This window comes from Nelumbo nucifera, chromosome 1 (genome assembly GCF_055504915.1).
Source record: "Nelumbo nucifera cultivar China Antique chromosome 1, China Antique-T2T, whole genome shotgun sequence".
Taxonomy (NCBI): Eukaryota; Viridiplantae; Streptophyta; class Magnoliopsida; order Proteales; family Nelumbonaceae; genus Nelumbo; species Nelumbo nucifera.
This window is the reverse complement of record NC_142649.1, coordinates 151,248,851-151,263,868: the sequence shown is the minus strand read 5'-3', so window position 1 is coordinate 151,263,868 and position 15,018 is coordinate 151,248,851. Positions and strand designations below refer to the sequence as shown.

At 47.1% G+C, this 15,018-nt stretch overlaps 1 long non-coding RNA gene across 2 annotated transcripts; it reads right to left on the bottom strand.

Annotated features, from left to right (window-relative positions):
- Nucleotides 1-5,192: 5,192 nt before the first annotated feature.
- On the bottom strand, nt 5,193-8,144 carry LOC148803995 (uncharacterized). 2 transcript variants are annotated; one of them, XR_016080399.1, is made up of 2 exons: nt 7,978-8,144; nt 5,193-7,771 (listed from the first exon to the last, which is right to left on the bottom strand). It is a non-coding gene; the product is annotated as an uncharacterized LOC148803995 (long non-coding RNA). The 2 variants fall into 2 exon arrangements; XR_016080400.1 differs by having other exon boundaries at nt 5,193-7,765.
- Between the last annotated feature and the right edge of the window lie 6,874 nt (nt 8,145-15,018).

Sequence of the window (15,018 nt, the reverse complement as noted above, 5' to 3'; positions counted from 1 at the left end):
TCAAATTTCAAAATTGGTGCGCGAAGATGGGCATACAACAAAACTTCACCTTAGTTGCTTATCTTTAAGCTAACGGTTAGGCCGAGGTAACAAACCGGGCGGTACTCCGCGACCTTAAGGCTTTCCCGAGCCAAAGGTTTGTGGGTGGATGAGTGGCCCAGCATGTTATGGGCCTACCAAAAAACTATCAAGACGGCAACCAGTGAAACACCTTTCAACCTGACATACGGAATTGGAGTTGTGATCCCAAAGGAAATCGAAGTGCTAACCTTACAATCCAAGACTTGTGACAAAGAAACCAATGAGGATGATTTACGGACCGACCTTGATTTGATAGAAGAAGTTTGTGATCGTGCCTACATTTGGACCTAGTAATCAGGAAGGTTATGGTGCCTAAGCCTGGTGTAGGAAAGGTAGGTCCGAATTGGGAAGGCCCTTATAGAGTCTTTAGAGTAATTGGTGAAAATGCATACGATCTCGAAACATTGGAGGGGAAGCTGGTACCCCACACATGGAATATAGACAACTTAAGTAGATACTATCTGTGAAAAGAAGTGTTCTGAGCTAAGTCTGCAAATTTGTGAAATTTCACTAAGTATGAAAAAGAAGCCTAAGGGATGCCAAATCGCTTTAGCACTAAGGCATCCAAGCCGACCTCCCAGTAGCTCAACCAAATAATATTGACAAAATAGGCCTAAGGGATGCCAAATTGCTTTTTAGCTTTGAGGCACCTAGGCCGACTTCTTAGTAGCTCGACCAAAAGAAGCCTAAGTGATGCCAAATCGCTTTCAACACTAAAGCACCTAGGCCAACTTCCCAATAGCTCGGCCAAATAATATTTGAGGGGAGTCCCTAATTGCCTTTTTGGCCCTATGACCCTTAAGCCAAACCACTCCTACAGATACATCGGTCAAAAATAGCTCATGTGACACAATGTCTTAGTTAGATGGAAAGGGCATCATGTATTAAAGCAAATTTCGTTAAGATGATAGAGTAGATACATAAAGGAAAAGAGTTGAACCCTCAAATAGTAAAGTCTGTAAATGGAGCACGCAGTCCCCGAGAAACATCTTACAAGAGAACGCAAGCTCCCAGAAACATCATAAAAAAAGGACACCTGACATCATGGCCAACCTACTTGTCACGACCACCCTACAGCTCGTCGTTGACATCATCTTCCCCTCCGCGCTCTTCTCTGTTGACTACCTCCTTTTCTTTATCAGGAGTCAAAGGCTCCCGATCAACTTGCACAGCAAGCTCGTCTGGCACGTCATTGGCAAACAAAGTGCCAAAGTCAAAGTCGGGGTGCAAAGTCTTCAAGTAGCAGCGACAAAGGTTAAATCCTCTTTTCATTGCGGGATTGCATTATCGACCTTCTCCTGGGCATACTCGAGGGAATGATAGAAATGCCCAATAGCTACAATCCCGGCCCAATAGATATCTTCGGTATATTTCGTTTGCCTCTCCTCCAACTGGCATTCTTGGGTAGCGATGGTCTCCCTGGCTTTGTTCAACTCGCACTGCATCTCACCACTCAGCTAGATGAATCGTTGGCGATCTTCTTCAGTGCTGAGCTGAATCCCCTGCATCTTAGACTATAAAGCATCAATGTTTGCTTGTAGCTCACTATTCTCTCTCCAGCCCGAGGTGACTTGATCTAGGAGAACCTGGCTCATAGTGTTTGCCTACCAGAAGAAGAAAAAATACAGTTAGTACAAGGGTCTCAAAACAAGAGAATAGAAGCTTCAGAAAGCAAAGAGACGAACCTGGAGGATGCTCCTCGGGGAGGAGCATACCTCTTCCCATCAAAAGATCCACCTGAGGATCGTTAAGGTGGTCAAGCAGAGATACGTAGATGTTCAAGATGAAGCGGGGTATGTCAAAAGGGTAAGGACCGGCAGAATGTTCCTCTTGGCTAACTTGAAATTGAGAGGTGGCAGGATCCATAGGGACCTGATCAGTGCTCATAGGGTCGCCGCCTCCCTCATGGTCGATGACATTCAGAGCGAATGGCACTCAACCCTCCTCTTCTTCCTAGATGCCTTCTCCTTTGATGTTGTCAGAAGTGATTCTGTGCTCGCCATATCTGAAAAAGAGAAGGGAGATGCTAGTTGAGTTAAAATTAAATTCCAAAAGCAAAATATAGAGGGAGTGTCAGCCGATCTACCTACGTGGCTCAAGGAAGCCTGTATAAGCATATACTTGGCCAAAAAGTTTTCTACTTGAAACTTCCGGCGTGCGAGGCATTGAACCTCAAGTCACAGCTCTACATCAAACTCTACGCTAAATTTCTGGCAATCTCTCTGCCATATGGTACGTGGGGGAAAGCCGTCTAATAGGTATATGTTCTTCCAATCTTTAACCTTTGAGGGAAAGCAGTCTAACAGCTTGTAGCCGCGGCAGAAAGGAAGGTAAAAACAATAGGGTACGTGGGGGGCTTTCTTCATGACACAACTCAGAAAAAAATCTAAGTCTAAAGGAAAATTGTGATGATGACACAAGGAAATCAACCCTACCAGTGTTTGAACCCTGTTAGGGTGGAACTGACCTAAACATAGACCTTGTCTTGGTCGTGAGTCCATGGGAAGTGATCAGGGTCGGGCTAGATGCAATCGAACTCAATGGGTATCTGGTATATGGTATACAACTCTACTATACACTCACCAGTTAGCTTGGAATGACCGAATAGGGATTCCTCCTCTTGGGCCTCCACCTTCACCTTTGGCTGAGACATCGAGGTCTCGGCCTGAGAACCCTCCTGGTCTCACGATGAGCTCTCCCCTCTCACCCACCTAAAGTTCAACGATCTGCCCTTAGAAGGACCAAAAGACATAGCTATAAAGGAAGTGACTCACTAGTTGATGGGAAACAGAAGGCCGACACCAGTGACGAACAGACTCCGACAGGTGAACAAGTAGCAACACCTCGATAGAGCTCTCATTTGACCGGTCACGCTCTCCTTCAGTGAAAGTTTCAAAAACAGTGTAAGTGGGACCCCGGTGGGGACCCTTTATTTATAGTCTGTTGGGAAGAAAAATCAATGACTGAGGTGCGCTGTTGGTGAGTCAATGGTTGAGAAGGCACTATCGTGCGTAGGCTATTTGAATTTTGAACTTCGCACGCCCATTTAGTGTGCCCCTTTCAAAATTTTAAAATTTGAATTTTGCCGTAGTCCTGCCTAATCTCGAACCATATCAGGGGAGCGAGCCGAACGACTTATGAACCAACCAGACCAACTACCATATTGAGAGCTACTCCTTTTATCATGCTGACGTTGACTTAGGAGTGGGGCCAATTGATGAGGGGTAATTTGGTCCTCGAAATGACATCAAGACACATGGCTTTCAAGTGACTCCTCGACGCTAAGTAAGCATATCACCTCGGCAGGTTGGCTGGTAGCTCCTCGTGGGGCCGACCTGAAGGACCTCCGAATAAGGGGTGACCTACCTCCGGACTATTAATAAGTCCATCGTTGGGCCTGCCTACCCACATCACACGCATAAGAGCCAATCGGACGAACCTTAGTCCTTTACGCAGATTACGTAACCAATGTCATTACTATCCTGACTTAACGGAAACGGCTTTATGAGAACCTAGGACCCGTTACAAGAGGTCTCTGACCACTCGCACCTATATAAATGTCTCATTTCTACCTGAAGAGGTACACACGATTAAGCTCTGACACTCTCTAATATCTTAAGAACTTCTAAGAACTTTTCGCTGACTTAAGCATCGGAGTGCCCACCCTAGGTAAAAGTAACGCAGACACTAAATCTTTCTCTTGTAGAATCACATAGCTCGACCAACCTTATCTCAACCCAATTCAACTCAGCCACTGATAGGATAAATATCCGATTCGACATCCGAATCATCTGCCACGTGAGAGCCATCAGATTGCTCTCCATCAAGTACCATTCCAGTGGTGAAGTCTAATCATTCTAGCTAATATAGTACATGAGCATGAAGCAAGCACGATGGACCAAAAGACTCCACCAACAAAAGATTAACAATGGTTTATTTTTCACCCTTATTAGCTATATTTATTTCAGAGTTAAGCTATTGCATTTTGATTTTTAGCCTACACAAATTTCAGAGTAATTGATTGATAGTATTTAAGGCCCCTTTTAGTTCGCGGGAATAGGGGTTTGGAATCAGAATCGGAAAGGTTATTCTGATTCCAATTGTTTGGTTGGGTGGAATTGGAACCCATTTCCATTTTTGCTGGAATGACATTCTTCCATCACTATTTCCTGTCCCTCCCTTAGTAATGAAATCCTATTCCTGTTGATTCCAATTTTTATTTCCATTTCTATCTAAACAAAACAGACTGGGAATTTTGATTCCGAACCAAACGAACCCAGAGTTAATCGTGTTTCTTTGTTTTATTTATTTATTTATTTTTGTTGCTCTTGAAAACTATGCCAAATCATGCCCCATATATTTTGAGAGCCTACAAATTAAAATGCGTTGGAGGGGGTGGACAGTGCACTTGCATCGGGCACAAGCATTATTAATACCTTAGGAATATGACCACATCCACGGTGGTACTCGACTGAGAAGGTCACTCGGTAGTACTCAATCTGAGATTGGAGAGCAACTTTTTAGCAGCTACGCAACAATGAGTAGTCTCCCAATCGATCATTAATTTGCAGGGTGATTGAGTTAAAACTTAAAAGAGTTTGAACTTTGATTCAGTTGAGGCCTTGAGGGGGGTCCTCGTTGCTACTGCTACTGCTATGTCAATGGGTAATATGCCTAAGAATTTCATAAATCATAACCTCACCTGCTCCAAAATTCTACCAAGATGATCGATCTATCTCTTCCTCTCCCTACCCTCTGTAGCTGCTTCTCCATGGCCATCATGGCTCACTAATGCATCACAAATCACAATTGATTCTAATGGCAGTATTAAATTGTTTATTTATTTGAAAAACCCTTTTTCAAGCTTGAATGATCTGTGGCCAGGACACGGCATTCCACCATATCTAAAGTATATTTAAGAGAAAAGAAAATGCAAGTTGATGTTGAACATCAGCATCTCATGACTTCGTCTTTTCTACAAACATCTTGATACTTTCTACTTTTAATATTTAATGTGGTATTACAGACACGTTATAAAGTTGATCAGCTTCAAGTCTTTAACACTTGGGATGTATATTTCAAAGAAGAAAAAAAGACCATGGTACAAACGCTTTAATCAGTATCCAAGGCCTGTATTTGTGATAAAGCAAATTCAATAAAAAAAAAAGGATGAATTACAGAGAGCATTATAGCAGCAACCAAGAAAGATCAAACGCTAAAGATCTCTAACCCTAACCCAAAATGGAAGACCAAAACAGCTTAGAAAACGCTTGCAAATCATGCTTCGATCTCTAACCTTGAATATTTAATGGAACCCAAGGAGATGTCGATCTCTATCAAGTTTTCTTCTTCATACATATCATTGATCTCTGCCAGGAGCTCCATTAGGCCCTGTTGTCGGAAAACTGACTCCGGCAAGAATTCTGGCAAATTAAACGTCTGTCTTAACTTCGGTTCTTCTTTCGGGCCAACATAATGACCGTCAGGGAGCTCAATCTCAATAAGACTATCATCGTCTGAAATCGAATCATCAGAGCATCCCGGAATCTGTCCCATGTTGCTGGGAGACGACCAGTCAACCTCTGACTCTCCACCCGTGGATGAGTGATCTATGCTTTCACTCTCCGACAGAAAATCCGGCGACCTGATGACATGGTCATGAAGCTCAGCCATTCCGCTCCAATCCTGGGTTTCTGTTTCTTGCGGAACAACCTTGACTTCTTGGTGTTGTTCTGGTAGCACATCCTCTCTTCCTTCCTGGTTTTCCCCGTCAGAACTAAGAACCTCATTTTTCACTGGGCTCTCCACAAATACCGATTTTTGCTTTGTGAAAGTGAAGACGAGCGTGGATAAAATCAAAAGGATAGAAGTAAGAAGCATTGAAGTAATACCAGAACTTAAAACACCAGAAAGGATAAAAAATACGAGAACTGTAACGCGGACGAGTGGGTGAGTGAAGATGCACAAAGGGGAAGTAGTTCGGTTATGGATTAATTTTGTCATTGTCATTGGAAAAAAAATCACCCAGATTCACTTAAAGAGGGGAAGAAATTAATGAACACCTTCTGTTGGACTAGGAGAGGAGATCTGAAACAAGAATAACTGGTTGCCGAAAAGATGCAAAAGTCCCCATCACATAGGTGAAGAGAGAGGAAAAGATAAGCAAACCATTTCTGTCAAACCTCTTTATTTCTTGCTCAGATATTATGAAAATGACTACTGGGAAGGAAAAGAGGCCATATTGTCACCCCCCAATAGCTGAAAAGATAGGAAGAGAAGAAAACAAATTTCACTTTCACCTGTTATCAAATATCACGAATATAAGACAGCGAAATAACAGGGTGAGTTTCTATTGGATTAAGAAACTAAACTGCAAGCGAGACTAATGGTTATCTGAAAAAAAAAAAAAAAAGAAAAAGAGAGAGACAGAGAAGGAAAGCTGACGAATCGTTTCAGAGATGCAATTTCAGCAACAATCTCTTTGCTACTCGTGTAAAGCAAACAAAGCTAAAAGACAGAATGTGAAGGGAAAAGGATACCGACGGATTTTCGTCGAATTCTAAGCAGATAATGGGTATCTGAAGGAACGTGAATAGCAGAAAGCGGTTCTAAACCCTCAATCCTTTTACCCCCAAAGAACCTCCAATAGAAGCCGCTTTTCTTACACAAGTATGATATCAAAGGAAGCAAATGCAAGAGAATAGAAGCTATATGGGTTTTGAGCCTTCTGTTGTTTTGTAAAAGAAGCAGCCTGTCAAAGAAAGGAACGAGAACCACAGATCAACCGATGTCATCAATGAGTATAAGCATCAACAATAAGAAGAAAAAAAAATGGATTTGCATCTCAGAAGAGGTCTTTTCTTGGATATTCGGGGGGACAGATGTAACTGACCTGGCTTCAAAAAGGAAGTAAGTTGAGGTGAAAAGTTTTTTTTTTTTTTTTAATTGGGTCTGAACTAAAATTACCGGGCTATTTTTCCATACACAGTTCCCCTTGCTCTTAAAAAACCGGATTTTTGTTTTGTTCAAAGCCAATCAGGGTTTTTCTCTGCAACTGATTCCCTTGAAAAACCCAAACCTTGGTTTTCTTGTATCAGTATGCAGCCTCGCAGCTTAGAAATCGGAGAAGCCATGTGCAAACGTCTGAGCTCACCACATGGCACTTTCCCTCCAAATTGCATGAAAAATCCATCAACGGGAAAGATTATTTTCTTTTAATCTGCAACTCCAAGAAAACTATCATCTTCACTCTCGGCGAGCTTCGACAAGGATGGGTATAAGACCCATCATCCACAAAGCCATTTCTTTTACCCATTTTCTGCAACTCAATGCAAATCCATTAACGGAAATGTGTTTTCCTTTAAAGGAAGGGTTCCTCTACTTCTGAAGCTCTTCAAAAGGCCATGTATTTTTTTTTCTTCATCAACCAAAGCAATCTTTAGATATAGGTGAGGTTTGCAATATGTATTTATTTCCTGCTATTACCCCAAGTTGGTAGAAATCTTCGGATTGTCGACTCCTTTTTGCAAGGTTATTGAAACGAATCAACAAGAAAGAAATTTTCTGCAACCTTCCAGTATATCAAACAAAACCCTTTAGCGGAAACCAGCAAATTAATTATGTCGACCTTTCCTGCACCTCTATCAACAGGGCAGACGCAGAACTATTAATTCTGATCCATTTTCTGCACCTAACATAAAACCAGTCAAGCGTTAGTAAGTTTGAATCCATTTATTTCCTCTGAAGGTCTTGTCATATTTAATGGTAACAACTATAACTCCTCGAGATCATTTTAGCACTGATCTCAGAGATCTATTTCTTTCTTCCCATAAAACAAGCAGAAACGAGAGATGGAGGGAGATCGGGAAGAGGAGGAACAACAGCAATTTCTCATACCTTGCAATTGCATGTAAAATATGATTAGAGAAATCGAAAGGTTGGGCTGTAAATCTCGGCACATCCAAACAGTTGCGCTTTGTGGCAAGGGTTGGAATCATCGTTCAGACAAAGCTGTTAATATCACTCGTTCACGAGTTCTAATCATCTACAGTTCTATTCGTAATTAAATTACTGTGCCAACCACGGTACACTATATGTCTCAGCTCCGTGCACTGACCCAAGCATTTAGCTCTCGTGGCACATCATGATTGGCTGAATATCGTCTGGCTTCCCGTTTCCGTATAAGATTCGGGCACACTGAAATTTGAAGGGGGTGTCTGAAACGAGAAAGAGTAAAAGACGTGGCCATCCAAGTGGTCACGTCGGATTTGATGGACAATAACAAAAGTAAACTGGCCACATCGTTGTTGCACGTGGCATACAAAAATACTCTAGCTACTGCATCAGTGTAGCAATAGGCTACACGGGCCAATCAAAACATGCCAAATAATTCCCTTGTTTGGTATAGTTGCATTTTTTTCTTGCCACGGCTTCTTTTGAAGAGAAACTTTTGGACAGCCTGGGCTGCCAATTGGTCTCTCCACGCATGACACGTCGGTTCACTCAGCAATGAGCCTATTATGGGCATCGAGGCTTTGGTGGTGCCAAGGGTGATTTTGGAAGCAATATTCTTGTCGTCTTTTATATAAGCTTTACTTACTAGACCGGCTCTGCTCTTCACACAGGGCGCCTCACACACATCATACTATATATTAGGAATATCTCTTGTACAATATCTCTTGTACTTATAAATTATTATTCATCAGAAATGTTCTCAAGGCACACTGGATGTGTATACGAGGAGACCGAATCTACTCTTTACACTTGGCGCCTCACACGCATATCCTACCATGCATTGGAAATATCTTCGATGCTTATTAGTCATTATTGACGGAAGATGTTCCCAATGCACGGTGGATGTGCCTGTGAAGCGCCCATTTGTGAGGAGCAGATCCCGCTTCGCATGTGAGGCACCCCGAGTGAGAAGCAGATCCCGTTCCTTACTTTTTCAAATTAATGGTGATGGAGCGCAATCCAGTCAGTCCTAGTTGTCAACGATCTTGCCTCTGACTAGAGCGAAAGGTGCCTGAAACGGGGAAGAAAGCGAGTAGTCTCCGGGGAGGAACCCGGCAAGAGTGCTCCGAAACTCAAGTTAGTATTCTCTCAAAGGCAAGATAAGAAACCAGATGACACAAAATTATCACGTACCTCTATTCTTGGGGGGAGGAGGGCCTTTTATAACCACTTCGTGCACTCACTCCCAAGCTCCTGTCAGGTCGGGTATCATTACCTCTGCACTTCTGCTAGTTCGGGTGTCATCACCTCTGCTGGGGCAGACAACTGCCACTGCTCTCTTTGTCGGAGCTGTCTCTGTAACTGGAGGTGGCGGTGGCAGGTGGCCGTTGAAGTGCGACTGTCAAGCGTTAGATCCTAAGTCAGTTAGGTGCGCCGCCTCAGGATACAGACTCCTTTGGTGTCAGGTACGGTTGTTCAGTTCGGCGGCCTGGAGATGAAGTGCTGGAGTGGTGTGCGAGGTGAAGTCTTGAGTTCGTATAGAAGTGTGGCCCGAACTGCCCTGGGGTGAGCCAGTTCGGGTTGTTGCCCTTTGCGCTCCTCGTAAAGCTTGGGGTCAAAGGGAGAGTTCGGGCTCCTTTTGGGGAGCTCGGACCGTTGGTTCCTCCTCTCGGAGCTCGTGCCTTGAGCGTACTGCCGTGCCGAGCTGTTGCTCCTGCCAGGTCACCCTCGGTTGCTTCCACGTATTGGGTGGCCAAGAGGTCGGGCCAAATCTTCCTCCATCAATTGCCCCCCACTCCTCGCGCTAAGGGTCTTGCCCTGGTGCGGGGAGTTTGCGAGGTGACGGGTGGATTTGACCCGTACTTCAAACCGGTTGACTGATGGCGCGAAGTGTGCGTATATCAGGAGATTTTCGGATTCCTCGAGCGCCAAAAAGTCAGAAAACGCGCCAATTCGTCTTTAAATGCTGGGAGATGTGACGGTGGGCGTTATTTCAAATTCAAAAAACGCGCCATTGTTGTTTTCAATGCTGGGAGACGTGACAACGGGCGTTATTTCAAATTTGAAAAATGCACCGCTGCTGCCTTCAATGTTGGGAGACGTGCGCCGGCGCTGCTTCAGTTTCCAAAGATGTGCGTCCAGTCACGTCTCGGTCTTAGGAGGCGTGCGGTCAGCTTGATCGTGGGCCGTTGGATTTGCCTCGATCAGAGCCGTCGGTTTTCGGTCATTGTGGGTATAAATAGTGGGAGACCCCTAGTCGCTTTCCATCGTCGTTCTCCTGCGTTCGCTTCTTGAGCTCGCGTCCAAGTTTTCGCTTGCGTTCGAGTTTTAGCTCGCGTCAACCTTCCGTAGTCCGTTAGCTTATTCCGGGTGAGTCAATACTTTCTTCCTGGTATTCTTTTCCTCCTGATGTCTAGCTCGGACAACTTAGACAGTTTCTCGAGGGGGTCAGATGCAGGTTCTACGAACCGAGCTGCATCCCCTGACAACCTTAGTGAGCCCGAGGTAGAGCTCGAGGAAGAGTTTGAACTTGTAGGCCGAGTCGCCTCGAGTAGTTTGGCGTCCTCCTCCCATCGAGGTCGGACGTTAGACAAGTTTGGGCCTTCAACCATGACGCTTGAGGGGCTTTACTCCCTTATCACCCAGTTCAACATGCCTAGGGAGTATACTTACTTGATACCCTCGGGCGACTTCCCTTGGGAACACGGTCCTGACGAGATCGTGATATTCTGGGAGCAGCTCGTCGTTGGGCTGCACCTACCTTTCCACCCTCTCATCATCGAGGTTATGAACCACTTCGGCGTCACCGTTGGTCAGCTCCACCCGAATTCTATCCGCAATTTGGTTGGGACTATCTCCCTCTTTTGTGAACACATTCTGCCTTTAGACCTGGAGATATTCTCTTCCATTCTCTCATGCTTAAAAAGCAAGTGGGTCCCCTTCCCGGGCGTAGGCAGGCGTACTACCTGTCTCCTCGCCCGGGGTTCAAGCTTTTACACAATCTTCCCAACAAGGTCCCGGCGCGAAAACGAGACTACTTTGGGGTACGAAGTGCAATGGGGTGGCCGTTCCAAACCGGGTGGGGGTTGGCTGCCCCTGACCCCGGTGTTACGCTAGATAGGGAGACGGCGAAGGGCCTCCGGGAATGGGCCCGGTTTGGGCTAAAATGCCACCATTATCTGATGGAGGCCAAGCTCATCCAGGCCGGCCTAAGTTCGGGTAGGTTCCTTGCTCAGAGGCTTGCCTTTTGTTTTTGCTTTTTCATTCTTTCGTCTTCCTGATGCTGAGCTCTTTTTGCAGGTGTGATGGACGTAGAAAAGACTCGCGGTGGGAACCTTTTTCATGCCATGAAAAGGAGGAAGTGAATTACCAAACGGACTCGTGCCGAACTGCCTCGAGATGCAGAGCTCGAGGTACCGAGCTCTCCGCCAATGGATTCTCCCAGGGAGCCCGAGATGGCCCCTCTAGTACATGAATCGGCAGGGGCCCCTTACGCCGAGGCTGCTTATACCCGGGCTGGGCCTTCAGGCTCGGGAGGCCAAGGTGAGTTTAGGAGCGTGCTGTCGCCAAACCACGCTCTTCAAAAAAGTAGGGAGGCCGCTTACCCTGAGGAGGTTGCGACGTGGACCGAGCTTCCTTTTAACCACGTAGTCGGGCGTGCTGCCTCTTATGCCATGGTGGTAAGTCAGCGACTTCTTGTCGGGCTCCTTGTCATTACCTTTCTCGCTATTGTTCTTTTAACATTCTCATTATTTTTCCTTTTGGTAGGTGAACTCCTCCGTCCATGCCTTAGAGGCCCAAGCGGAAAGGAGCTCGAGGCGGGCACGAGCTGCCCAACAGGCTTCCCGCGCTGCCGAAGCGGCTTCTCGCACTGCACAGGCCAGGCTGGCGAGGTCTCAGAGAGACACCGAGGCCATGGGAGTTGTGGTGAAGCACATGGCAGACCTGAGGCTGGACTTGCAGCATCAGGTCGAATACCTTCAGGAGGATATTAGGGAGATGACAAAGATCTTTTCTCAGGGCATCGAGGATGCCAAGAAGAAGGCCGTTGAAGTCTATATCGCCTCGCCGCGGTTTGACGACCTGATGGTGGGCTCGTACAGAAGGGGTTTTAAACTGAGCCAGTGGATGATCAGGAACACGTACCCCGAGCTTGACATCAGTGCTATAACTACTTCGCGTATTACTCAGGAGATGGCCAACGCGGCTGATGGTGAACCGGATTCTGAGGATGAGGCAGGACCCTCGGGTATCGTTGAAGTGCCTTCCGAGGGTGAGGACTGGGATTGTCGGACTGCTGGAATGTTTTTTTTTTTGGAATGTAAATAGAGTATTTTGTAATGAAATGTTCTTTTGGTTAAGTGTTGTTCTGTCACCCTTTTTTTTCTGAACTGACTATATTGCCGAACTGACTATATGCCTCTGATGGTGAGATGCCGAGGTCCTTATCATCTCGCTGTTAGCACTTTGCCTGTCAGCTTGGTGTTAGCATTTTGCCTTTGCGTGCCCACGCCGAAGAGGTGACAGTCTTATGGTGCCGATGTGCTTTTTAGCTCGGCATTCCAGCCCTTAGGCTCTGGTAGCGACTCTTAGTCCACTTCGCTTGGTGATTTATAGGTAGTATCGTCTTAAGTTAACAACGTTCCACGCTCGGGGTACTTGTTTGCCCTCTAATGTTTCGAGCTTGTATGCTCCCCCGAGCGCTCTCTTTACTCGGTAGGGCCCTTCCCAATTCGGTCCAAGTTTGCCCACGCCGGGCTCGGGTGCCATGATCTTACGGAGAACCAGGTCGCCGACGCGGAAGTGCCGCTTTTTTACTCTGGCATTGTAGTACCGAGCTACTCTTTGCTGGTAACCAGGTCGCCGACGAGGTCTCTTACCTCGTCGAGTAGATCGAGGTTGGTACGTAGCTCGTCTCCGTTTGTCTGTTCTTCTCGGGAAGATTCACGAAATGACGCCTGGGCCGCTGTTGAAGTACAACCCGCTACTACCGAACCTCCCACTATCACGTGGATGGTTCCCCGAACTGGCCTCTCTTCCGGAGGCTGTCTTTGTGACTGTTCGGCCGGCTTGCTACTGGAATCGAGAGCATCCTTACCGTGCTCCCCTTGCCGACCTGTCTTATTATTATTATTATTATTATTATGCTATACAAAATTTCTTAAGTACCCGCGACGGATGAGTCCCTCTATCTCGTCTCGGAGATTATTACAATGTTCGGTACTATGACCGTGGTCTCTATGGAAATTGTAGTATAAGTTTTTGTTCCTCTCGTTTGGGTTCCCTTTTAGGCGAGGTGGCCACTTTACGTACGGGGCGTCTTTGATCATCATCAAGATTTCAACCCGCTTCGTGTTCAAGGGCGTGTAGTCTGTCCGACCTGCCATGGGAGCTCAGAACGGTTGGCTTGGTTTCGGCGCTCGAGCTGGATCCTTCCGGCTGTCTCCTTGATTGGGGAGTTCTTCTCTCTTCCTTTTTTCAAACCCGCCCCTAGTCCTTTGGTTGATCTCCTCCTCCGTTCGCATGAACTTGTCCGCGAGCTTAAGGAACTCAGCAATGGTCGCGGGCTGGTTGGCCACTATGTGCCACTTGAACTCCTTGTGTGTTACCCCCATCTTGGCTGTTGCGAGCTGAATTGCGGGGTCCAAGCATGGGATCTGTAGGCATGCGTCATTAAACCGCTTGATGTAGCTGCGGATGGGCTCCCCTTCCTTCTGGACCATGCCGAGGAGGCTCTCCTCGGTTTGGGGGCACCGCTTGCTGGTGACGAAGTGCGCGGTGAAGATCTGCACGAACTGGGCCCAGCTCCTTACTGACCCGGGGGCCAGGTTCCTGTACCAGGTGCGAGCCACTCCTCTGAAAGTGGTAGTGAAGGCTACGCACATACAGGACTCGCTGGCCCTAGCCAGGTGCATCTGGGACTGGAAGGCATCGACATGGTCGCTGGGGTCAAAGGACCCGTCATACTTGTCGAGTGGGGGGAGTTTGAAGTCTCTGGGCATAGGAACTACAAGGAGTTCTGATGACAAGGGGGAAGGGACTGAGGATTGGGGCAGCCTTTACCTCTTCCGAGCTCGCTTCTTCTTCACCTCAAAGCTCGGGAAGGATGCGGGTTGCAGTTCGGCGGCTTCGCCGGCGGCACCTCTGTTGCTTGGAAGGCCCGGCGTTCGCACTGCTTGCCTCGGTGCTCCCGAGCTCAATGGGCTTGGACTGCTGGAGGTAGTCTGCAGCTAAGGCGCTGAACCGGTTTTCAGTGTGCAAGGGCCCGTCCTGAGAGCGTCGAGGTGATGCTGACTTGATGGATCGGGTTCCTGGTCTGCTGGCGCGTGGCGAGGCGGGGGCAGCCGCTCTCTCTCTCCTGTCGGGGGATGAAGCATGGCTTCTAGAGGGGCTCTGAGGTTGGAGGGCCCAAGCTTGGGAAGCCTCCTGGTGGGGGCGCCCACCTTGAGGGGAGGGCTTGGCTCGCCTAACAGCGGGGTGCCAAGGTGAGAGCTGACTTTGAGGCAGTTGGGGGAACTGCTGCTGGTAGTGGTATTGGGATACATGGTGCAGCATCTGCTGCTGGTAGATTTGATGTTGTTGAAGCTGCTGCATTTGGGCTTGGATGGCCCGCATGCCATGCACCAGGTCATCAAGCTAGTTCTGGCTAGTTGCTGGGGGAACAATGGTTGGTTCAGCAAAGGTGGTTCCAACAGAGGGAGGAAGGGGGACGTTCATGGCGGGAAGATTCACGGGCGCCACTGTTCGTGGCGCATTCAGGCTAGGGATCCCATCCACCGGAAGGGGGGTGGTGAACTGTCCGATGCACACCATGGGGACTTAATGTTGTTCCCTGTTGGCGTTCATCTCCGTGTCCGACATTGCTGGAAGAAGCCATGGGTGTTGGGGTTTCTTGGAAAAAATGTGTTATGAAAGTTTTAGAGGGAGGCTTTTAGAAGCGTATCCCACAGACGGCGCCAATTGATGGAGCGCAATCCAGTCGGT